Source organism: Alligator mississippiensis, chromosome 1, assembly GCF_030867095.1.
Source record: "Alligator mississippiensis isolate rAllMis1 chromosome 1, rAllMis1, whole genome shotgun sequence".
Lineage (NCBI taxonomy): Eukaryota > Metazoa > Chordata > Crocodylia > Alligatoridae > Alligator > Alligator mississippiensis.
Window position 1 is genome coordinate 329,604,363 of NC_081824.1, and position 25,397 is coordinate 329,629,759.

The 25,397-nt window shown below is 42.7% G+C and overlaps 1 long non-coding RNA gene across 1 annotated transcript in view; it reads left to right on the plus strand.

The window, feature by feature from the left end:
- LOC109284995 (uncharacterized) overlaps positions 1-22,612 on the plus strand; it is a 129,970-nt gene extending 107,358 nt beyond the window's left edge. The window contains exons 2-3 of the long non-coding RNA XR_002092658.2: positions 16,085-16,142; positions 21,971-22,612. This is a non-coding gene — a long non-coding RNA (uncharacterized LOC109284995). The remainder of the gene's footprint in view (positions 1-16,084; positions 16,143-21,970) is intronic.
- Positions 22,613-25,397: the final 2,785 nt, after the last annotated feature.

Consider the following 25,397-nt stretch of genomic DNA (forward strand, 5'->3'; position numbering starts at 1 on the left):
ACTTAAGGGTAAAAAAACCAAAAGCCTCTTATGAAAATGGAAACAAACAATAAAGCAGATGACTAGAACTCTACCTAATTAGCTTGTGTAATTGGCTTGGTTCTTCTGAAGCGCTAATTGAGGATTACATCTATCTTGCTTTTGATTTATGATCATATAATTTGGTTGATTTGCAGGGAACTACAAGTATTAATTTTAACAGCAGAGTTATTTCTCTGAACTTTTTAAGATGATGTTACTCAGGTGCAGTAGAGTCAGACCAGTATCTGTTTTCCTTCATGTGAGGGCTTGAGTTCCATCAGCTTCATAGAAATACTTTTAAGATGAGTTTGGAAGTACATTACTCCCAGACTAGCTGGCTTGGCTGGGAGCAATGGAGAAGTGCTGCCTTTGTTCAGACTGGAATTTCACCCGTTCCAGTAAGGATGAAGGCTGTGTAACCTGAGTGCAGAAAGTCCTCCAGCTGCCTTCCCCCGGTTCCTTCCAGTGGCCGCATCCACATGAGCAGGGACGTTTGCAACAGTACAAGGAGTAGCAGTTCAAATTCGTACGGCTACTTTGTGCTGCAGTGCACGCCCCTACTCTGGCACTTTGCATCGGGACACATTGTTCCACTACTCCATGTGCTGCGGGGAGGGGGGGCCTGGCTGGGGCACAGGGTGCCTCAGCATGGGGCTAGCTGGCAGGCAGCCCCCACACTGAGGCCCCTTGTGCTCCAGCCAGCAAGGGAACAGCACATGTGTAGCAGAACCCCCAGTTTTTCTTTTTCTTTTTCTTTTTTTATATGCATTCCCTCCCCTTCCACAACCATTTCTGACTTTGTCTCTCCCTCTCTATTCCCTATAGATAAGTGAGCTAAGACAGTGTTTTATTTTGGTAGCAAGTTGTATTTGTTTTGTTTTTTCTCCTTCTTTATATTGTATAATTATTATGTTTATATTGATTTTTACTATTCTATATTACTGTTTTACTGATACTATATGATTTAGGCCTACATATGTAAGTTCATAGATTCATAGATGCTAGGGTCGGAAGGGACCTCAATAGATCATTGAGTCCGACCCCCTGCATAGGCAGGAAAGAGTGCTGGGTCTAGATGACCCCAGCTAGATGCCTATCTAACCTCCTCTTGAAGACCCCCAGGATAGGGGAGAGCACCACCTCCCTTGGGAGCCCGTTCCAGACCTTGGCCACTCGAACTGTGAAGAAGTTCTTCCTAATGTCCAGTCTAAATCTGCTGTCTGCTAGCTTGTGGCCATTATTTCTTGTAACCTCCAGGGCCGCCTTGGTGAGTAAAGCCTCACCAATTCCCTTCTGTGCCCCCGTGATAAACTTATAGGCAGCCACAAGGTCACCTCTCAACCTTCTCTTGCGGAGGCTGAAGAGGTCCAGGTGCTCCAGTCTCTCCTCATAGGGCTTGCAAGCCCTCAACCATATGAGTGGCCCTTCTCTGGACCCGTTCCAGGTTATCCACATCCCTCTTGAAGTGTGGCGCCCAAAATTGCATGCAATATTCCAACTGCGGTCTGACCAGCGCCCGATAGAGGGGAAGTATCACCTCCTTGGTTCTGTTCGTCATGCATCTGCTGATGCACGATAAAGTGCCATTAGCTTTCCTGATGACTTCATCACACTGACGACTCATGTTCATCTTGGAGTCCACTAGAACTCCAAGATCCCTTTCTGCTTCCATGCCTCCAAACAGGTCATTTCCTAGGCAGTAGGTATGCTGGACATTTTTCCTCCCTAGGTGCAGCAATTTGCATTTCTCCTTGTTGAATTGCATTCTGTTGTTTTCTGCCCATATGTCCAACCTGTCCAGGTGTGCTTGTAGTTGTTCCCTGCCCTCTGGCGTGTCCACTTCTCCCCACAGCTTTGTGTCATCTGCAAACTTGGACAGAGTACATTTGACTCCCTCGTCCAAGTCACTGATGAAGACATTAAAGAGTATCGGTCCAAGGACCGAGCCCTGCGGGACCCCACTCCCCACCCCCTTCCAGGTCGATACCGACCCATCCACTACGACTCTCTGGGTATGACCCTCTAGCCAATTTGCCACCCACTGGACTGTGTAGTCATCCAAGTCACAGCCTCTTAACTTGTTCACCAGTTAGCATAAATTAGCATAAGTCGTGTCAAATTTCCATTTTGTTTGTCAAGTCTCCATCCTGTACCCAGGCCTGGTTGTGTAACCCATGACTCACACCTAATCCTCCTCTATAACTTGGTTCCTGAATGAATGGGGATGAATGAGGGTGCTTGAGAGACAATGGCAATAGGTCTAAAAATAGTTCCCTCTGAATGACCGAACCATCAACACCAATACCTGGACCAATGACCCAGCCCTTGAAGCCAACCTCAGCATTAAAAAAAACAAAAGATGAGGCAGCCCACTATTGTGCCAGGCTGCACATGCTCAGTAAGAACACCTGGAGTCCTCTGGAACAGGACTAACCTTGCCTGGACAGGCCCATAGGAGATCAGAGGTAGTCTGCCCCATAAAAAGGGGTAGTGAAGACTGACTCCTTGGAACACCCTCTCCATCTGGAGCAGCACCATGCCACACCACCTATCCACCCAGAGGTCCTGCCTGCGACCCCGCTCTGGACAACACCTGCTAGACAAAGACCCCTTTCCAGCCTGGATAGGTAGCTATCACCCCCACTCCCTCTTCAACCAAGGACTTGGACTCTGCTTCTCTTCCTCACCTGGACTCCAACCCTTCCACTGAGTCTCTTTTTCCTGCTGCTATTGCGAGTGCTTGTGTGTGTGTGCATGCGTGTGTGAACCAATAACTTCATGGGACTGTGTAGCATGTGGTCTGTTTAATAAACCTGTTATTTGGACCCCTAAGTTGGGTTTTGCTTTACTATGGTTTGGCCCTGCTCCAATCTCTGCTCCTCGCCCCTCTAACTTCTGTCTCATTTCTCCCTCTCCTGCTTCTGGCTCACTGCCACTTCCAACACCTGTCCTGAGCTCCTCTCTGCTTCCAAATCTCCTGTTTCTTTGCCACTGTCTTATCCCCACTGCCTTTTCCCCTGAGCAACCAGGTTTCTGCCTCAGTTTCTTTCCTGGCTGTCTCCTCCTTGCCACCACTTATCTGCCCCCTCCCCCCATTATCTGAGCTGTCTGCCTCAGTTTCCAGCCCCAAGCTCCCAGGTTTCTGTCCATCTCTCTTTCCTTGCTGTCTCCTCCTTGCCACCAGGCTTCTTTCCCCCCCATGCACTAGTGACCTCAAGTAACCCTGGGGCCACTTGATCTTAACGAAACCCAAGCCTCAGTTCCTCAGTCAGCTTCTCTCTGGTCCACCAGTTCTAATCCTGGTTCTGGCAATTTTCACTCCCACACTTTAACTCTCTCTCTCTCACCTTAACCTTCCCCCAAGTATCCCAGGTACCCCAAGCACACGCATACACACTGTACCATCCAAGTTAGGAACTTACTTATGTGTAGGTGGGTTGTATGTGTGTGAACTGGTAAGTGTGTGTGTATGTATGTATATATCTATATCTATATATATCATTGTGTGCATGATATATGAATTAGTGATCTGTGTATGTGTACTGTGTGTGCAGATATTGACATTTGAGTTTTGTCTAATTTTTAGTGTGTAGTGTGTATGTGCTTGAATTGGTGATAGGTATGCATGTGCCTAGGCTGGTTTGATGTGTATATGCCTGAGCTGGTAGTGTGTATGTGTGTATGCACCTAATTTATTTGTGTGTTTGTATATGTGCAATTGTATCACACCCTCCTGTCTAACAGTGCAATACTGAGATCCTGAGAGTTGGCCTGACCTCCCAGGGCAACACATGGAGATGGCGGAGCAGACAGCACAGCTCTGCTTTATGCACAGCTCTGCTCAGAGCCCTCACACTGAGACACCTTGCACCCCAGCCAGCTGCTTTCTGGTTGGCTGGGGCACAGTGTGCCTCAGGATGGGGGAGCAGGCGGCCCTGGGCTGGCTGTTCTTCTGCCTTTGTGTGCCACTGTGGAGCCCCTGTGCTGAGGCACCCTGTGCCCCAGCCAGCCATGGAGCGGCTGGCTGAGGAGCAGTATACCTTGAGACAGGGGAACAGGTAGCCTAGGGCTGCCTGCTCCCCACTCCAGGAAAACCTGGTAGCAGATTTTGCCCCAGTGCTACAGATTAGCAGTGCCATGCATGGTTTAATGTGCAGCATGAGTACTTTGTGGCACCACAGAGAGGCTTGTGGTGCCACAAACCCTATGTGTCTTCACATCTGGATCTAGGCAATGAGTATGCAAGCTCTTTTGAAACTGACAAAATCCTTCATAAAGATTCCAGCCTTATTTTATGAAGAGATAATAGCAAACATCTTCATGCATGGGGAAGATTGCACATTATAGTCCTTAAGCTTCTGTAGTAAAAAACAAGCAGAGCAAATATTATCATTGTATTAATCAGCAATTTTTTCTAAGCATTATCATCATCCATCAACATCATAAGCTTTTCAGGCTCTATAAAAAGCATATTCACAAGAAAGACACCATTCAATTTAAAACAACATACAAGGCACCTGAGGATGGAAGAAAAAAAAAGAGCATGCCCCTGGATTGTGCTAGGACACTATCCCAGTGAAGCATTCCTCATTCTTAGGATGGCACTGGGAATGCACTAAAAACCAAGCCAGAGACAGGTGACTTGTGATCCATGTCAAATACCACTTCAAGAGCAGCTACACTATCTTTTTTCCAGCTATGGCATTTAAAGAGTGAATGCACCACACTTCACTGCCTCACTCCCTACTGTAGTCCAGAGGTATTATAAAGGTGCACAAATGATTCCAAGATCCATCCTCATATTAGGAATCAAAAAGGAACTCAAAACTGCTATACCAAGCCAATGTCAACACCCCTGGAACTTCTTATTTAAGCCTTGTTTGTAGGCCTGTGTGAGTTGGCAGTGATCTGATCTGGCTTCAGATCCAGCTGCTTCAGATGGCAGTGATCCGATCCACAGCTCTGGACTGGGTTTCCGCCTTGATCTGGCTGAAGCGGCTCCAAAGACATCCGGCCATAGGGTATAATGGGGGAATCAATGAAATATCAATAACTTTGTTGTTTTATGTCTGATTTGGATAAAACTTACTGAGATGGTAGCCTCTGCCAAGAGCATGAAATCTGTCAAGTTTCAAGAAGATCAGTGCAGGGGTTTTGGGGAAATGTACCCCAAATTCTTGAAAGCCAAACTCATGTCACGGCTGTGTGTTACACCACAGGGGGGTGAAAACTGTAGCAGTGATGGCCCATGGTGAGGCCACAGAGCCTGCCAAGTTTCAAGAAGATTGGTTTAGGGGTTTTGGGGGGAACTGTACCCCAAATTCTTGAAAGCAAAACTCATGTCACATCTATGCGCTACACCACAGGGGGGTCAAGCCTACAAGAATGGTAGCTCTTACTGAGGCCACAAAGCCTACCAAGTTTCAAAAAGATTGGTGCAGAGGTTTGGGGGGAAATGCACCTCAAGCTGCAGAGAAGCAAAACTTGTGCCATGGGTGACCCTGTGTGTGTCAAGGCGCAGCGGGGTGACAGCTGCAGGGATGGTGGCCCCTGCTCAGGCCATGATGCCTGACAGCTGTCGAGATCTGTGCAGGGGGGTTCTGGGGCCCTGCACCTCTAGCTGCTGACAGGCAATACTCGTGCCATGGGTGCTTGTGGGACTGACTGTGTCTGTCTTGGGGCAGTTGATTGTCTGTATCTTTCCTCTCCTTAGTCTGGTTTTGTAGGTGCTAATTGATGGCAATTAATTGGCTACATTAGCTAGGTCCTGTGTATTGAGCTGGTCCCTGAGTGAATCATGATGATTGATTGGTAACTGGTAACACAGTAGCTTAGCAGCCAAGCCTGCAGTAGTGTCTCCCATGCCCCAAGACAGAGACAATCAGTCCCACAAGCACCCATGGCATGAGTTTTGCTTGTTAGCAGCTAGGGGTGCAGGGCCGCAGAACCCCCCTGCACTGATCTCCTCAACAGCAGGGGCCACCATCCCTGCAGCTGTCACCCCACTGCAACTTAACGCATGCAGTGTCACCCATGGCATGAGTTTTGCTTGTCCACAGCTTGAGGTGCAGTTCCCCCCCAAACATCTTCACCAATCTTCTTGAAACTTGGCAGACTTCATGCTCTCTGCAGAGTCTACAACCCCTGAAAATTTCCTCCAAATTGGACAAAAACCGACAAAGTTATAGATATTTTATTGTTTCCCCATTCTATCCTATGGCCGGATCTCTGAGGTGGCTCTGAGGTGGCTCCAAAGTGCTTCAGAAGCTCCGAACTGCTTTGGGAACTCTAACAAGGCCAGTGCTTCAGACCCCAAAGTGTCTGAAGCTTCTCTGGATCTGAAGCTCTGATACACAGCCCTACTTGTTTGTCCCATAAAAAAGTCTCTGAAAGTGTTGAGATTCTAGTTTGTGAGAGAGAGCAATGGGATCAGCAGATGATCTGCCTCAATGTGGCATCAGGTAACAAAGCTAAGCAGACATCTTCCAGAGGGAACAGTATAAAGGCAAGGACCATGATGAAGAGGAAAAGGAGAACCTGGTGGCTGAAAGGCTAATCAAAGAGACTGAAAGTTTCTGATACCTTTGTTTTTCTGGATACTCTATTTTTTAAGATTATGCTAATAGAGACTTTGTGTACATGCACGTTTTTGGGACCCAATTTACTTTAAACTGGGTGATCCTAGATTAGGTCCAGCATGGGCACACATTTGCCAGGACTGGGAGCCACGCTGGGAAACTGATCTAAGTCAGGGTGGAAGAAGGTGCAGATGGAATCGGGGAGCCACCAAGTCCATGTGGAGTGTTGTCTATCTGGGGTTTGGATGCTCAGGGGGTTACAAATACTATAGGTGGGGGCGGGGGGAGGGAAGGGTAAGAAAAGTGCAGCCCCAGGACTGGGCTGAACAGCTGGGATTTCCCAGGCCTGGGCCTGTGCTCTGAATGTGTACAGACACTCTTTAGCTCAGGCTAACCTGTTCCTTATCTAACTTAGATTGCCTCCTTAGGTGACCTAAGTTTAGATCAGTCAATCCAGTTTTTGCGCTATCTAATGTCCCTGAACAGATCTATACTTAGACTGACCTAATAGTAGTGAAGTCAATTTAAGTGTAACATCTGTACATACCCTTTCTACACATTTTATTAGACTGTATTAGATTTGCATTTAATAATATAAATTGAAAAGGATTTATTAGATGACCTTCACTGGTCTGAGGTGTTGGGGCATATTACGAGTGTTCTGTGTGCGTATAGCTAAGTAGTCAGAGGGTCCCATTTCAATTTGCAAAAAAAATTTGGTAGCTAAACAGGAATGAAAATTGGAGAATCCTCACCTGGGAATACCTAAAGCTCTTAGGCCTAGCCATTTTATATCTTGATACTTCAAGATAATAAACAGTATTCTCTCATTTTTCAAATAGCTCTTATAACTACTTCCAGCTTTGATGACCACTTAGTGCAGTGACCAAGTTATGGACTCTTAAAAGCATTTGTATTAGTTCTCTCTCTCCATTCATTTAACCTTAAGGTATGAGAGAATTTCATTATCATTTAATATGATTTTACAGTAAATGTCAGGCTTCATGATTTGATTATTTTGGAGAAGGAGAAAATATATATAAGAGTTTGGGAAAATCCTTTTTTATAGCTGCTGAGTGTGGACAAGTGTTTTCTCCAACTCCAAAGAGGCAAGGCAAACTTTCTAAAAAGAGGGACTGGAGAAGATATTGGAAAGTGGTTTCAGGACAGGAGGTTTCAGACTTCAGAGATAAAGCAAAAATACATCCTAATTATTTGATAGGAGAGAATAAATTTTATAACAGACAAAGTACAAGTAACATAAAAAACAATAACTTTGTTAGGGAGTCATCCTGGTATCTGAGCAAAATATGATTTAGATTGACACTAAAGTTTAAACTTAATTGGTGTTTCTTCAATACCAGTCTTGAATCAATCCAAGAAATAAAGAGAGGTTATAAACTCAATAAAATGCAGTTGGATAGAATTTATATATATATATATATATATATATATATATATATAGTTTCATACAAAAAACATTTTGACCTACTCTAGTTGAAAAGTAAAAATTTTCCCTTTTGCTACTAGATAGATAGATAGATAGATAGATAGATATGAGAGAGAGAAAATGCATTAGCTTATCTCTAGGTCAGGCAAGAAGTTTATGCAGGCTATAGTAGCAAAAGGGAAACTTTCTACATTTCAACTAGAATAGGTCAAAATGCCTTTTTGTATGAAACTGTATTTTTTTTGTTTTATTTTTAAATTTCTCAGTTATTCTTCAATTTGTGGGTGAAAAGCGGAAGCCAAAACCCAAATAAATACCCTAACCTGGGTTAGGTGCATAAGTTCCCTATATCTCATATGGCACATACGAATGAGATTCACAACATTGATCTAAACCATCCAATTGGAAACACCAAAGATGATGGTATAGCTGAAATCATGTCCCTCTCCAAGATTTAGGTCCAATATTGCCACCAAGACTTAACACCAAATTCGTTTCTTCACAAACAGGTGATTGGCTTTCTATTTTCTATTAAAAGGCAGCAAAAGGTGGCAGCAGGCTGTGTAAGTGCTAAAAATGCCACTTATAAATCTGGAAAACTATCATTTGGATATGTAGTAGTGAAATGTAATTCTACCCTAAATCTGTGGATCAATATAGTTATTTGTTGTTCAGAATTCAAACATTGACCTTCTCTCAAAGTGCCTAAAAGTGTACTCAAGTTAGCTCCTTCTGGACAGCAAGTGAGCACCTAAATGGCAACACTAAGCACCAAACCCTAAAAGGCCCTTAAAACCGCATCCAGACAAGTGTGACCATGCAGTACATACCACACATTCAGGTGTTCTCTGCACTGTGCAGTAGCAGTGCAGAGGGTGGAGAGTTTGACTCCAGGAGATCCCAGGGTAAAAAAAAAGTACAAAAAATAGCAGGGCACCAGGTGTGGAGACAGTGCATGCTGGCCAAAACCGGAGTCTGGCTAGCTGGAGCCACACTCCAGCTTCCAGCCACATTCCAAACAACAGGATCACCATTGCTGCAGCTCCCAGAGGCCTCCAGGAGCCTAGGTAAGGCTCCTGGGACCAGCCCAGTGCTGGCCACAGCCTCCCTTACCCCACCCGGGGTAACTTGCCATGCACCAGAGGGCGTGTAGTTCAGGTGTTCCCTGGGGGCAAGTAGCAGCAACACAAGGTGTCCCACTGCTAGTTGTCCCAGGGAAAACAAACATCCATGTTCATGTGGATGCAGACTAAAAAGTGCCTAAACCCAAGTCCAAGTGAATGTCCTAACCTCCACTTCCTTCCACCCATGCTGTATTTATCAAGGGTGATTATATCACTTCTAAACATTTGTTTTGCTAGCCTAATAAGCCAGGTTCTTCTAAGCCCTACTCATATGATAAATGTTACATTCCTTTGCTATTATATAGAATAATATATTCTAAACAATTTTGTAATGCATAACATTAACCACATAGATATATTTATATTTCATTTAGTTATGATGTTCCTTGTGAAAATTTGTATGCAGTTTTTTTTTTTCTCTTGGAAAAAGAAATCCAAATATACCTTTGAACAATGTTGCCCATATTCTCAGATGAAAAGCTCACATAGGCCAATCAGCACAGGGGTGGGGGGTTGGGGATGGCTTGAAAGTAAACCAACCTTTTACTATTCTTCCCTTTGGTTAGTAGCCGTTCACAAAGTCGGCTGACAGCCATAAATTACATTTCCTTGAAGACTGCTCTGCACTGGCTGTTGGTGCACCAAGGAGCTGTTACACCAGATGGAAAGCACTGGGGCATAGCTATGACCCTTTTTTTCTCAACTACACATACTAAGCAGGCAGCTGGAAGTGCACAGTGAAGGAATTGCTATACTGTCCCTAGGCCATTTGAGGATTCCCCTACATTGGGGTGAATGCCATAATATGTTTCTGGTTTCTTTGTACAAAAAGGAATAACATAATAGCAGCTGCATTGCATGAAAAAATCTGCTCCACTGCCTTGTCACTCAGAAAGAAGGTCTCTATATATGACCGATTGCAGTTAGGTATTTCATTTTTCTCCCCTCAAAACCATATAGACATTATGAAATACCAGTTTATTTCAGGCTATCATTTCTGAGGTTTTCTCCTGTTTAAGTTATAATTTTCATTTTGCTGTTGCTATGATCTATATGTCAAAAAGATACCATAAAAACACACTACAGGCTACAACAAGTATGTAGGTCAGAAAGGAGGAAACATATACAAAGCCTTCTAGTAATTATCCCATTGGATGGGATAGTTATTCTGGTTTCCCTCCAGTATGATTATATGGTTCTTTGCCACATGGGTCTGGATCTCTCCTTTAAACTTCACACGTTTTTGTGATTTCCAATCCTGACCATGTATACTGAGGTTTTCTATCAGGGCTAGTGCCATGTGGTCTGGATCAGGTTGCAATTTTGGGGACAAAGAAACATGGAAATTAGTAAGAGATCTGAAAGCATTTAGTCAAAATGAAAGACATGCCCAGTATGGTATTATTTGGTCAGAGGATGTAATGCAATACAAATACTAACATTCTAATAATACTGAACATTTTAGTACTAGTTTAGATAGCATTTTCACTTAGTCTAATTATCAAGTATCTCAACAGCATGTTTTTTCTATTGCACAACAGCAGTTTGTACTCTGACTCATCAGCCTTCTTCATCAAGCAGTAATGTTATATGGGGTATTTGCAGACATTACACTTAGAATGACCTAACTAGGATTAGTTTGATCGAAATGCCAACTTGTACAGGTGTTGGGGGAGGTTAAATCAGGCAAAAAGTGGCCAGCCTGATCTTAGTTCACTTGAGTCCAGATGAGTTCACACCTGGAGAAAACAATAAGTCTGATTCACAGGTGGTATAATCAAGGACCGTTTTATTAACTTTAGTGATGGTAAACTGATTTACTGCAGCAAACAATCTTGGCCATCATTTTTTATTAATAGGAATTTCTTTAAGATGTTATATCTCATTATATTACATTATGGAGATATCAGAGATGATCGAAAACAATCAACTTCCCATCACTAACTACATACAGTTAATAATGTCCTGTAAATAGGACACAAGATAAATTAATAAACACATATGGTTCCATGGTTTGGCTTTATGTTAGCTCCATGCTGCAGCAGAAGCACAGTTTAAGTGTCATGTGGAAATCTGCACTGTCATGGCACTGACTTGCTTGATGCTTTCTGTGTCTTTTAGAGCTTCCTGGATTTTTACAAGGTTTCTCTGGGGGGCCAGGAAGAGAACAAGCTAAAGGGAGTGCAACTTAGTAAGATGGACAATGAGGGGACACTAGGTTTTGGTCCTTGCTCCTGCCTTCAGCACTGTTTCTGCATTTACCATTTTCTAGTCTTTGGATAAACAGTAGTAGGTAAGCCCTATTGTGGAATAGGGACCAGAACCCAAGACTTCACCTTTCCAACATGGTTCCTATCTCACTGACATGTTCTTTCTGAACCCATGATCTGCTCTTAGCTGTTCAGTGGGCCATTTTCAATCAGAAGTGTAGAGGGTGTTCCTGGCAGAGCATAGCCAATGACATGGGCTGAGCAAAGAAGCCTGAGGATGAATTGATTCAATCTTCACAGGTTAGTTTAAGCTGTGTAAATTGAACTGATAAGCAAGTGAACAGACATTCACTTGATTCTGGAAATGCAGCTACATGCCAGCAGTGGTCCAGGGTAGAAGCCAGGGAGTGCTAGAGCATACCTCCCTGCTCTGCTGGAGCAGATAGCTTGGACCAAGGTTAGCCTGCCCACCTTTTGGGGGAGGCAGTTTGTGGGGGGTTGTATGTAAAGCATCATAGGATGCTGGGGGACTGTGAGCTAAATTGAATCTGGAGTAAAATCTAAAATCTGCCTAAATGCTTCCACTTATCTGAATAATACTAGCCACGTAGGCTGCATCCACATGAGTGCACGTGTGTTGTGCAGCACCTCAAAGGCTTTTGAGGAGCTGGAAAATGTATCCCCCCACACATATGATTTCGTTCTCTACACTGCATATTTGCAACAAGGGGAGCCAAATTTAGATACTGGGAAACCCAAGTATAAAAAAAAAATGTGGAAAAAAGGCTGGGCAGCACATGTGGCAGCAGCTCTGGCTAACCAGAACCATGCTTTGGCTGCTGGACAGGCTCTATACACCCGGATCACTGCTGCTAGAGTCCTAGGAGACCACCAGGTAAGGCTGCTGGGGTCAGCCCAGGTGCTGGCCTCAGCCTCCCCTACCCCACCCAGAGCATTTTTCCCTCTGCTAACCAACCATGTATTAATTAGCATGCACCAGGGCAAAAAGCAGCAGCACAAATTTGTGCCGCTGCTTTTTTCTCCATGGTAACCATATGCCCCTGCCTGTGGGAATGCAGCCATAGGGTGCATCCAGATGAATGCAGTTGTGTGGTATGTGGCGCTGCAAATACATTTGCAGTGCCACATACCGTACAGTCCAGTGTTCTTCATGATACAAGGGTGCACTGCCCAAGTGTGAACTGTGCTGGTGGAGGTTTTCTTTGGGTTTTTTTAACCCCTGAATATCCAGGGGTAAAAAATAAATGTGGCAAAAAAATGGTGCAACACACACTCTGACTGCTCACGCTGCTAAAAAGCAGAGCTGGGCTGCCCAGAGCTGCACTGCAGCTGCTGGCCAGGCTTCACATGGCAGAATCAATGTGACTGCAGCCCTGGGAGGCTCCCAGGATCCCACATAAGGCTGCTGGGCCTCAGCCTTCCCTGCCCCACCAGGGGCACCTTGCCATGTGCCATACATAGTGTGCCATAGTGTGCATGGTATGGGCACGTCCCGGGAAGAAGTAGTGGCGGTGCAAGGTGTGCCACTGCTACTTGTCCTTAGGGAACCAAACATTCACTCATGTCTGGACGTAGCCATAAGAGATACTTGCCCACATAATTGGAAGTTGGATTTGAGCCCTAAACACAAGAGAGAGAAAGGAGTTTGGGTATACATGATCCTATTGATTACTGTCCCTCTAGTTACCCCTGAGTTCTGTGAATCACCCTTTGGAAGCATCTGCCTCTCCTCATTTTCTTTATAGAAAGCCCAGATACATTACGCTAGCTCTACCCTTTTCTATTTGGATTGCTTTTCAGAGGTGCCTAAATTCTTTTTGTTGACTGTATTGAGATTCTAAGTACCTAATGTTCTCTATTTGGGTCACAATTCTGGGGACAGAAATATAATTTTTAGGCATTGTATTCCTAGATGGAGGTGTCTATTGAATGAATATGGATTGGATCTCTAGTGCCCTCAACTTATATTACCTACCACTGGAGCTGAGACCTCATAACACTTTGCAGCAGATCCTTTGCACTTTAATGATTGATGCTGTGATGGATGTATTAAAGTTCATGTAACTTTCTCAGTTGACTTTAATGAAAATTGGATCAGATCCTGAAAATCTAAACCCCCTTATCTTGCCCTTTATTCTTGTCTTTGGGCCTTATTATGTACTCTGTCTATGAGTCTGCATAAGGTTACTCACATGAATAACAGTCCAAGGATCAAGCCTTTGCTTCCACCATTTCATAGGCTTTGAGATTTGATGGGCAGATAACTAGCTGGTATGATTTTTTCAAAACTCCATTAAAATCAATGGAGCAATGATGATTTACCGTAGCTGTACATGAAAATGGCCTTCAGACTCAATTATGATTGAATTAATATTTATAGTAATTATTCTTTTGCATGTAACATAATTGGGTTTTTAAATTAAATTGGAATTTCCAAACTGCAAACTAAATAACAAAGCAACGTGCTGGGAACTGTAGAGGGAAACTTAAAGTGTCCTGAAGTATTCTGAAGTGTTTTTTATTTTTTGAATATTTGTAATCGTGAAAGGATTATAATTATAGTAATGGCAAAATACAAACTAATATGATATTTTAAGAATTGGGTGGGTAGGTTGGTCTACCACTGTGTTGGTCTAAATCTACTCCCACTGGAATCAGTCATAAAACTCCTATTAACTTTAGTAAGAGGAATATTTGGACACCACCAAACAGATTTGGAAATCCTGTGTTTACTATTTTACAGAAAATATATGAATGGACTGGTCCTATATGGATTTTTTATAAAGCCAAATACTGGAAACAAAGAGTAAGGCAAGATGGAGTGAATGATGGGACTGCAAAGCATTTTATAAGAGTATATTTAACAGTGAAACTCCCCTTCCCTCTAATTAACCTGTGCTCCCCATCATGGCATATGTACTGGGAGCTGGATCACATAAGTTTGTTGGCACACTATGCCACTTCAGATGTGCTAATTAGTCTCTCTTGATTGGTATCTATCATACTAACAGGCTGTTGATGCCACAGCTAAGAAGTTCCTTTCCCATTTGGTACACACAATCATCAAATAAATGTTGACCTTAAATTGTTGAAATGCATTTTGCAAAGGGGTACGTACAATTTTTAAAATGTCCATTCTCTGGCACATATTTATATAGAAGTGCCAAGCATGTTAATTGGGAAACACCTGCTGCTAGGAGAGATTTAGAAGAGATTTAGGAGAGATTTGATACACTGCAATTTGCTTTACAGAAAAATAAAATAAAAATTTTGAAGTGTCTCAAAGCTTAGAATCATGCAAATGTCAGTTCTGCTTATTTCATTGAATTTGTTCCACCTATACAAAGCCTGAGGATGGCATTTTAGAAAGCACTTGGAATGGCTTAACTTTCCTCCTATTGCAACCTCTACTGAAACACGCTTTAATTTTATCTGACAAAACTCTAAGCCAAGGCTGAGTGTTCCTGAAAATCCTTTCTGAGTATCTGTGCCCAGTTCAAGTCGAATGATTAATTCATTCCCTAGCCTGCAGCCAGAGTATGGGCCTACCAGGCATTGATTGTAACTTACATCTGTGTTCTCCAACTGGAAGCAAAAGATGGAGATCCTTTATAGTGTGTAAAAAGTATGTGCAGACACATGTGCACTACAATTTATGTGGCACCTCTCCCTGACTCCCCGCAGCTCTATGAAGTATTTAATACTTTGCATAGTATTAGAATAGCTGTCTTCAGGAGGCATGGGGTTCTGCTTGTTATTATTTGCTTTCAGAGAAGGTATAACATGAAAGAAAACTGATTTCCCTGGATGAGTATTGGACTGTATACAAATGATTTTTTTTTCCCATAAAAAGGATTTACTCACCTGGGAAACAACTCAGTACAAATGACAGAAAAAGAAATATACTTTCCCCACTATTATTGATGAAGGTCTGCTCTAGTGGAATTTGAACCCTGCAGGATCCATACCCTTTTAATTATAAAAAAGAACAGTGAAAGTCATCATGAGTAAAAGTTGGAGGAGGTTGCTATAGGGAAATGGGTTCAATCGGATATTCCTAAAAGCATTTCAAAATGGCAGGATCAAAAAGGGTTAGCTAAGCTATTAATCTCAGTTCAAAGAACCATCAAGTAAACTCCCCACTGCGCACAGAACTAGATTGAATCCTTATGAACATACTGACCTGTTGGCTCTCAACCTTGTAGAGCAAGCAAAAACAATTAAAAAAACAAGAGAAAGAAATAGAATAAGAATTAATTTGTGCTTTAAAGTGGTTGTTTCTTGACAGCTGGCCAAAACTGTGTCTTTTAAAAAAATATACAAAATAGTTTTTGATAATTTCCTCCTTGTAGTAAACCTTTGCTGTTTTGTTGAAAAACTTTTCTGTGTATTTGCTAAACAAGAACACATCTCATGATGCAATTCATGCTATTGTTTCTAAACCATCTTTTCAGACAGAAGCTTTTTGCATGTGGGTGGCATTGGCAAGATTAATACTTGACAAATATTTGTGGATACTGAAGAATAGAATAACAAAAGGGAAAACAAGACAATGGTAACTTAGAATTCTCAGAAAGTCTGAAAATCAAGCCATTTATCTAGGCATTTAAATATATGTTTAGGTGCTTAATATTAACCTTCCATCTTTGAAAATTTAACCCTAAATTCATTTTCCAATAGTTCAATCGTTCAAAAGTGGTCAGGATTACTGTGAAGCTGAGAAAGAAGTACTGATGATGTGAGTACCTTTGTGTGTCTAGTCATAACTCATAAGTAGCTTTTTTTGCTACAAAGTTGAGGATTTTTAAAGTAAAATAAAAAGCTGGTTAAAAATGGAGGAAGGAGAGGAATACTAACATTTTCCCAAATTTGGAAATGTGTTTTTGGACATTTTCTAGTTTTGTAAAATGTAGAAAACTAATTGTCCACATAGCTACATTAGTCTTATGGTTTTAAAAAAGAAGCAAATAAAAGATGGGAAGTCAGTATGCATAACTTGAAACTTTTAACCTCTCTTTGAATTTAGAGATAAAGTGGTGCTGCATCACTATAGCTGGCTTCTCATCTGGGACTGCTTTATTCTTGAATCAAATGTAGGTCACAAATTAATACAGTCATTTATAAAGACTAATATTTTATTCTTTCATTTTGTCTTGACTCTTCTTGTTTATTCTTTTCCAATGCCTTCTAGTATAAACTAGTTGTACTCTAGTGGGAAGCTAGACAAAAATAGATAATTGGGTACTCCTCTCAACTGCCATTTTCATGTAAGGCAACATTAACTCCAGAGTATTATTATAACTGTTATTCCAAAACAAACTATTTAAAAGAAAACAAACAATTTAAAAGATGTAAAACAAAAAAAATGTTTATTTAAAAATCGGAATAATGAAAGTTTTAGTAATTATAAGCTAACATGAATAAACATTTTTATACCTCTTTAACACAAAATTATCTCATACAGTAATTTAAATAAAGAATGTATCTCTGCCCATGTAATAAAGTGATCAAGTGGGTTTTGGTTCCATGGGTATACAGAAGGACATTAAAATTAATCAGCTAAAGGTGAGAACTCAGTGTGCATAACTTAAAACTTTTTAACCTCTCTGTGGATTTGGGGGAAGGTGTTGCTACATCACTATATCTTGATCCTCGTCTAGGACCACTTTATTCTTGAAAGGGTATATTTGAGTAGTGGTTAACAGAAGACAGTCATGGACATTGACTTTAAGGCCTTAGTTGATTTGCCTTACTTTACTTCATTTCCCCAGATTACTCTCCCTCTATCTGCCTGTCACAGGGCACTTAGGTGCCCTGCTCCTAAAGAGGGGAAACTGCCAGGGAAAGAGCCCTAGCCAGGAATAAGGAGCCCAGCTGTGGGTTGCCAGGGCAACCAGGAGGTCAGCTGACTGAAAGGGGCAGGGCCTGGCTCCTATATAAATCACAGGCAGGAGACCAGCGGCAGTTCCCTGCCAGCAGCCAAAGAGGCAGGAGCTCCCTAAGCCAGGATGCAGGAAGAAGCCCGACCGCAGGTACAGCTTATGGCAGCTCTAAGATGCTTGAGCAATGTTGTTATAGCCAGGCGGCTTATGTTTAAGTTATAGCCAGGGGGCTCCAGTTTGTGTTGCTGTTTGTTACACTGGTGGTTTGGGTGAGGTTATTAGGGGTTGGAGGAGGCCTCATAGGGGACCCACAGCAGCGTGGGGACCCCAGCGCCAGTAAGGGCGCTGCATGCAGGGTGCATAGACCCCAGCCGCAGAGAGGGGTGGTTGAGAAGCCCTAGTGCAGGCACAGTGAGCCCCAGGGAAAGGGACAGCTTACCGGCGAGCCCCAGGGAAGGGGACAGTTTACTGGCAAGCCCCAAGAGAGGGCAGCATTAGAGGAGAGTCCCCAGAGAGGGCAGTTTGACTGAGAAGGCCCAGTGCAGCCACGGAGAGCCCCAGAAGAGGGGCAGCATTCTTGAGAAGGCCCAGAGTGGGCAAGGAGAGCCCCAGGAGGGGGCAGCGGTACTGAGAAGGCCTGAGAGACGGGCGTGAATGTAGACAGAGAGACCGAACAATGTCTATTCCAACTGTGAGGCTTGGGGCATGGTATAAGAGGTGGTTAGAGCCACGCATAGCCCTTAAGGCTAGGGTGCCCCTGAAGCACCCATTGTAGAGTGAGACCCACGAAGAGTCCGGGAGTTCACGGGGCCAGAAGTAACCGTGTCTAAGGAGACACGAGGCAGCCTCCCTAATACACTGGAACATCAAAGACGTGGCAGGCGAGAATCTGAGGGTGCCCTTGAGCCAACTTGGCACAGGGAGGGGGCTTTGAGGAGATCACGGCCCTCCTGTAGGACCCTGCCCGTGACACTGCCTTTATCCCATTTTTACATCCTATATTTCCCTTCATACCACTTCCTCCCCCCGTCAATACTGTTATTATATCCTAAAATAAATATAATAATGTCAACATCAATGTTAAAAATGTAATGATAAATTCAAAACAAAGAACACTTGATTAATCAAAACTTAACCTTTTGACCTTATTGCAGTAAAATATGTCCCATAGAAATTTTGGCAAAATTGGTATGTTTTCACACAACCATTTGGTTTGGATATGGAATATAGCATATTCTGATGGGAAAAGTTCCATCAGGAGGTCTTTGAACAGTTCTGACTGCCAACAAGTTTTTGTGTGAGGAAGTTACTGCGCTGCTGTCAGAAAGTACCCCCAGAAAAGATTTTCAAATGTCCTTACCAATCATCATAACTGCAAGCATGGTCCTAGAAATCAATACTACTATAAGTTATTGAGTATTTTCCCTGTTAGACACTATTAGATACACAGAATCCTAGGCAATCCAAATATTTGCCTCTAATATTGGTCAATAGTTGATGCTTCAGAGAAATCCATAATTTGTCATAAGCAAGACTATTTAGACTTTTGTTCATGCACAGATAATTTTCTATATCCAGCTCAGTGATGAAAATGGTCACAGAATCACCAGTGAGAATTTCCTGTAATAATGTACCATTTCTCACCATTAATTTATTGGTTAAGTGTTCTGCCACTTGAGATTTTGTCAGTGAGTTTTGAAGACGGTATTCTTTGAAAGTTAATAGAGGTTCCAACCACATGCAGTTTAGTTACTTTCTTATTAACCTCAGCTGTTATTTTTCTGACTCAGTACTACACATTTAATTATTGCTCCAAACATAACAGCTATCAGGTTTCTTGTTTTATTCCTTATTTATTTTGTGCCATATATTTATAATTGTATTTGCTAACATTTGATGTTAATGCACAACAAAAACTTTATACTGGATCAAGCAGGGCTTTTTATAAGTTTAACATGGTACGATATACTATCACAAATTGTTCTTTGGAGTGAGGTGCCATTCAAATAGTTTTTGTAGAATATCATTACAATTGTTTTGTTCATTTTATTGATACATTTATTGAAAAATAAATTGTTCTGTGTCATCAGAATTAACTTGTATAGCATCTTATGAATATTTGAGAATGTCCCAATAAATTCGTAGTCTTGTAACAACCATCTATATTTACCACTGAAATATTTAAAAAAATTCTTACTGTTGATAAATACTAGGAATTAGGCTATTCTACATAGAAACATGTTCCGAATATCTGCCCCTAACTGAACTAAAGCCAAACAATTTTTTTTTCAGTTTCAAAAATACTCAAAAATACTTTGCTTAACTCTTTTTTTTTCCCCCCAATTATTTCCAGAAGTTACTAAATTTTGGGGGTCCAGCCAAAAGCACAAACTGCAGTGTAGAAATTTAACATGAAAAGCAGATTTTTGAATTAAGCTTTAATGACATTGTACAAGCAGAGCTGGCTAAAGCTGGCCACCTAAATCCATATTTAGAATCCTAAAACTGTGGTCTGACTTAGTGAGATGTAGGTGCACCTCATCTCTGAATTTTAGATAGATACTGAAACCATAGTGACTTGCTGTTCATCCATAACAAATCAAAGTAAGGTAAGCCTCAAATGAGTTTAGGTTTTACTCCATACTGTGCTATTTACAGAATTAGATTTATGAAAGAGGCTATGGATTTATTTGTGAAGTCAACACACAAGTGTACTCATTAGTACTCAAAGAAAATACCACTCTTCCATAGCATCTCTAAATTCCTAATAGTTAATCGGAACTGATTAGCTTTCTTTCAATGCAGCCAAAAGTTCAGTGATAGTATTCTATGATATTGTTGCATTTAGAGACATAACATTACAAACAGAGATTAAAAAGATTTCCAGTATAAAGCCTATCAGACCTGGCTGTGTTTCATGGTTCTCTCTGTATGTTTTGGTCAACTATCTATCAGAAAATAAATTAGGTAAATAAATAAAAGCTATTCTTCCAGCACTGGAATTTTTTTAAGCATTAGTATTATCATGGAAAATGTTCTCCTCCAAAAAATCAGATCTGATGTAGAAACCTCTTGGGAGAAGGGCTACTGAGTTCTTACTGCTTGCTGTTATTGATACAGAATTCCTGCACAATAATACAGAAAAGAATTTAGCTAAATGTAGCAAGCTTGAAAGAAACACAATGGCTCAGGAGACCGGTAATGCTTGAAAGACCTTGTACTTCCAAGTCACAGTTTGAATCTGGTAGTGACTGGAAATCATCATTGTTTAATGGTTGTTTGGAAGCCATCATGAAGTTAATTACCAGGGCTCGGTTTCAGCCCTAGAGGACTGATGACCCCATCATCATAAACTGTAACATAGGTAGTGCAACTAGCTAGTGAAATGAAACAGTTATTAGAGATGAGATCTTTGAGTCAAGGTTAAAGAACAGTATGAGGAATTTCACTAACAATTCTATGCCTATTCAATAGATTAAAAAATAACTTCATTCTGTAGATCTGTCAGCCCATGAATGTCTTACAAATCCTGTTTATTCTTCAAAATTAGAATATTTTTCTCAGTTGATGATTACAGAGAGTTTAAGTGCAGAGTGTGATAATGCATACTAGTGAAGAAAAACAGATTCTGCCTATGATAATCTAGCTTTTATATGGATTGTTTTTGTAGGGTTCATAGCTACATCATGGAATAAATGAGGCTTCAGCAGAATATCTTAGGCTGTAAACAGCTATGAACACTATAAATAAACAGCACAGCTCTGGCACAGCTGATCCATTTCACTGGGTGATATAGATTTCATCTGTTGTCCTGCACTGTTGGGACTGCTGCTGCTTCCAGGACTTCAGGGATTCACCCCTGACAAATGTTGTAAAAGAGGGAACCTCAGTTTTTCCCATTTGCAGAGGCATGATCCAGGACTGCCCCCAGTGGGAGATTCCTAGGGCACGTGTACCATGCTGTCATGACCAGCCCTGGGCCACCCTGTTTGGGCTGTTCCAAGCTGGGATGTGGCAGCATTCTGTGTATGCCTGGCTGATTACCAAGGGATTCCTGGGATGTACTTCTACAAGTGGTCAGGTGCTCCAGGGCTTTCAGGGGCCTGATTATGCATGCCCGAGAAATTTACTTGCATGCAGGGCCCCTTAAGACTTGGCAGCATTTGCTTGGGGTGGTTTGAGATCACAGGCAGCTCTAGGCTGCCCACATTTTCCTGCCATAAAGCAAACACATGACCACCACAAAGAACCAGCACACATTTTTACCACCTCCTGACATGGCCACAATTTTGGGCATTTTCAGTATGACAAGGAGCATGGACATCTGTTTGTTTGGGCATTATGTCACCATGAACATTTTTATTGTGGCACAAAGGTGGCATCTGTTTACAGACTAAGGAACTAAGCCATGAAAAACAAATTTTTGGTTATCTAAATTGTTGGTAGAACTGACTATTTAGATACTTGGGTGAATGGAAGGTCCATACTGCCAGCATTTCCTGTCTGTTTGGTACTGGTGTGAAGAGACAAGGTGAAAGCAGACAAGATGGCTCAAAAAAAGTAATGGGAAAGACATGATATAAGGAAGTAATGGATTTTGTGATTCGTTGTCAATGTTGCATGATATCCCTTATCTATGTTAACTTGTCACCTTAGTACCTTCTCACCTTCTTATCACCAATAGTTGGACATTCCAAGGAACTAATGAAGAAGTGGGACAATGCCATTGGTTCAACCACCAGGGACTGTGAGCTTCAAACTACTCAACACCTACTGCAATGCCCGCTGCTTGAAGGCACATGTACAATGAAAGATCTTGCAAAGTACAGTAAACAAGCACAAACATGTGTAACAAAATAGTCAAATGTAGTGTAGAGACATGAGAAGAAGGACCTTCTTAACTGCTGATTTCCCAGAAAAGAAAAAGAACAGATACCATTATCTTTCTGCCCTATAACTTAGCCTTTCCTCAGACAGATATCTATTGCAACACTGTTATTAATCATTTCCACAATATATTACCAAGATGGTCAGAGAATACTATATACAAATGCTAAGTCAGTGCCTCTCCATAAATGCATGGGAGAACTTCTCCTTTGTTCATACCTTTTACCCTACTAATTGGCAGGGATCCTGTTTTCTCTTATAAAAAAAATCAAATTCTCTGATAAAAAAACCAAAATCCATGATTAAAATGAAATGCCACTATGTATATAGATATCAATGTAACATAAAGTTTTATTGATATATTTACAATTTTAAAGTAGTTTGGAAGCCTACCGGTGCCTCAATAACTATAATAAAATAAATTATAAATACATATAAATTTTGGTATTTGATTTTGAGTTTTTTATTATGGAAAACCAGAGTTCCCCCTGCCCCTTTTATCTCACAGAATGCAGGTCCAGGCCCCTCACTCCCCACCCACAGACCCCTGGCTCTGTTGATGCCCCTCACTCCCCAACCATAGCCCCCTGGCCTTGCTGGTTCCCCTTACTCCCCCTGCACAGCCCTCTAGTCCTGCTGGTGTCCCTCACTCCTCATCCACAGCCATCAGCCTGCTGGTACCCCTCACTCCCCGCCTCAACAGCCCTCTAGCCCTGCTGGTACCCCTCACTCCCCACCCCCCCACAGCTCCCTGGCCCTGCTGGTGCTCCTCACTTCCCCCCACAACTGCCTGAGCCCTGCTGGTGCCCCTTGCTCTTCACTCACAGCCCCTGGCCCTGCCATCCCTGCTGGAGGGGGCCCCCAGCTGCTAGAGATATGGAGCCAGGGATGTGGGTCTGCAGCCCCCTGCCCCCCACAGCAGTGCCTAAGCCCTGGCTTCTGCCTGCAGGACGGGGGCAGCTGCTGCAGTAGAGCAGAGCACAGAGCCCAGCTCTCACCCACTGTGGGCAGTATGGCCAGAGTGGACTCCATGGGGGGTGGGGTGGGGTGGGGGTGGGCTGCCTGCTGCAATCTCAGGTGGGGTTGTGGGTCTGTCTCCCTACCACTGTGCACACTCCTGGAGGTTTAGGGGGAACCCATGCTTCCCCAGATCTGTGCATGGGGCAAAGGCAGGAGTGGGCTGCCTGCTGTGGGCTCGGGCTCCCCACCCTGTTGCCCTCCCTTGGGGCCTCTGCAACCCAGCAGGTGGGACCCAGTACAGCAGGGCAGAGCAGGACTGGGTAGGGAAGCTCCTTGCTACTGCAAGCTCCATGCTGCCCTGGTGAAGTGCCCCCTGCCTGCCCAGCAGCAGTGAGGGGCACGACCCTGACCTGCCACCCTCTCTGCTGTGGGGCAGGCAAGAGACACCTGACCAGGGTAGCACAGGGTTGCAGCAGTGAGGAGCTTCCCCACCCAGCCTTGCTGTGTCTTGTCATGCCAAGTCCCACCTGCTGGGCTGCAGAGGCCCCAGGGGAGGGCAGGAGGGTGGGAAGCCCAAGCCTGTAGTGAGCACCAATCCCCCCCCGAGCCCACTTTCATTCTACATACATATCTGGGGGGCAGGGGTCCCCCTTGCCCCCTTGGTAGTGCATGCAGTGGCAGAGAGCTGGCTCAACCCCCCTCACCTCCTGGACAAGCCACCCATGGCCTCATCCCACTATTCGTCAGGCCCTGCAGCTACGCATTCCAGCCCTGGGCCCCAAGCCCCATGCACCCCCATACTGGGCAGCAGCCCCAGCCCCTGCTCTGCCCAACTCTCTCCCTCCTTCCCTCCCTCTGTATGGGTAACCTCAAACCCCCTTCCCTTCCTGCCAGACTTACCTGTGGAGCTGCTCTCCAAGCTGCCTGGTGGCCATATGCACATACATGCACTTAGTGCCCCCTACCTGACCACCCTCCTCCCACTCCCTTGCAGCCCCTTGCAGGCTGGAACTCTGCCAGCCTGTAGAGCGCTCTTGGCAAAACTACCAAATTTGCATGTTTCTCCATTAAAATGAGAAGTCTGGGTTTTTCTCAGGTAAAAGGTGAAATCCACGTTTTTCTCTGTTTTCCATGGAAAATGGAAAATCTGGATCCCTGCTGATCAGTTTCCTGTCAGGTTTTTTTGTTTTTTTGTTTTTGTTTTTTTTACTATTGTAGCACAACAACAATAACAACTGAAAGGTATCCCAGACCTTATCGTGTGTGGCTAAGACATAACTTTTTTGTTGCAACCTCACAAAAGGGTCCCAGCTAGAATTTTTAGGCCAGATAACCACACACTCATTTAAGTGGGTTGAGAGAGGAGGACTTCATTGTGATTTCAGAGAAAACAGTAAGATGTGGAAAATGCTCTGTTACTGTGTTGCTAAATACTTTCTGTTACTTATATCTGTCAATGCCTTTCGTAATTAGTTTTAATGAAAAACACCACACAATAAAATAATACTACTGTATCTATTGTATGCTATTAAATATCTGTTAGACAGGCATTTAGCTGGGATAGTTTAGTCAGGGAGGATTCTGCTTTGAGTACAGGGTTTGAATAGTTAACCTTGTGAAGTTCCTTCCAGTCCTCCTTTCCTAAGATCCTACCTGAAAAAAAGTTGTTATCAAATATAATTGGCATAATATTTTCATAAGACTAAGACTATTTTGTTCATAATGAAATACCATCATGCATTTTGGATAGGTGGTTGAAGATAATAAAATTCTGCTTTAGGCTATTTCAATTACTCTGCAGGGCAAAGGACTAAATTCTGGCTTAATTTACACTGATGTAAACTCAGCATTTTCCCCAGGACAAGAAAGAACAGAATTGCCTGATTGTATTATATTCTTTTTCTAGTTTGTTTCTGGTTTTCTAGTTTGTTTTAAATAACATATAATCATTTACTGCAAACATTCTTCCATCCTATGTTGTACTATTAAAACATACTCAACCTGTTCTGAATGCATCAACCAATTCTCTTTAAAACAGTTTTTTGGAATAGTTTAGCAATCTCACCCCTCCTGCACTCTAAAAAGAGGTTTCACCAGAAATCTCCTAGCCTTATCTCCCTCAACAAAAGTAACAGAATAACTAAAATTGAATAAGGTTCTCTGCATAAATGTGTTCTATAAAAAAATGATATTGTAGCAATGAGTAACGAATACTACACTTTCTTAAGCACCTCTATATTTTTTTCTATGTGACAATTTGAGTT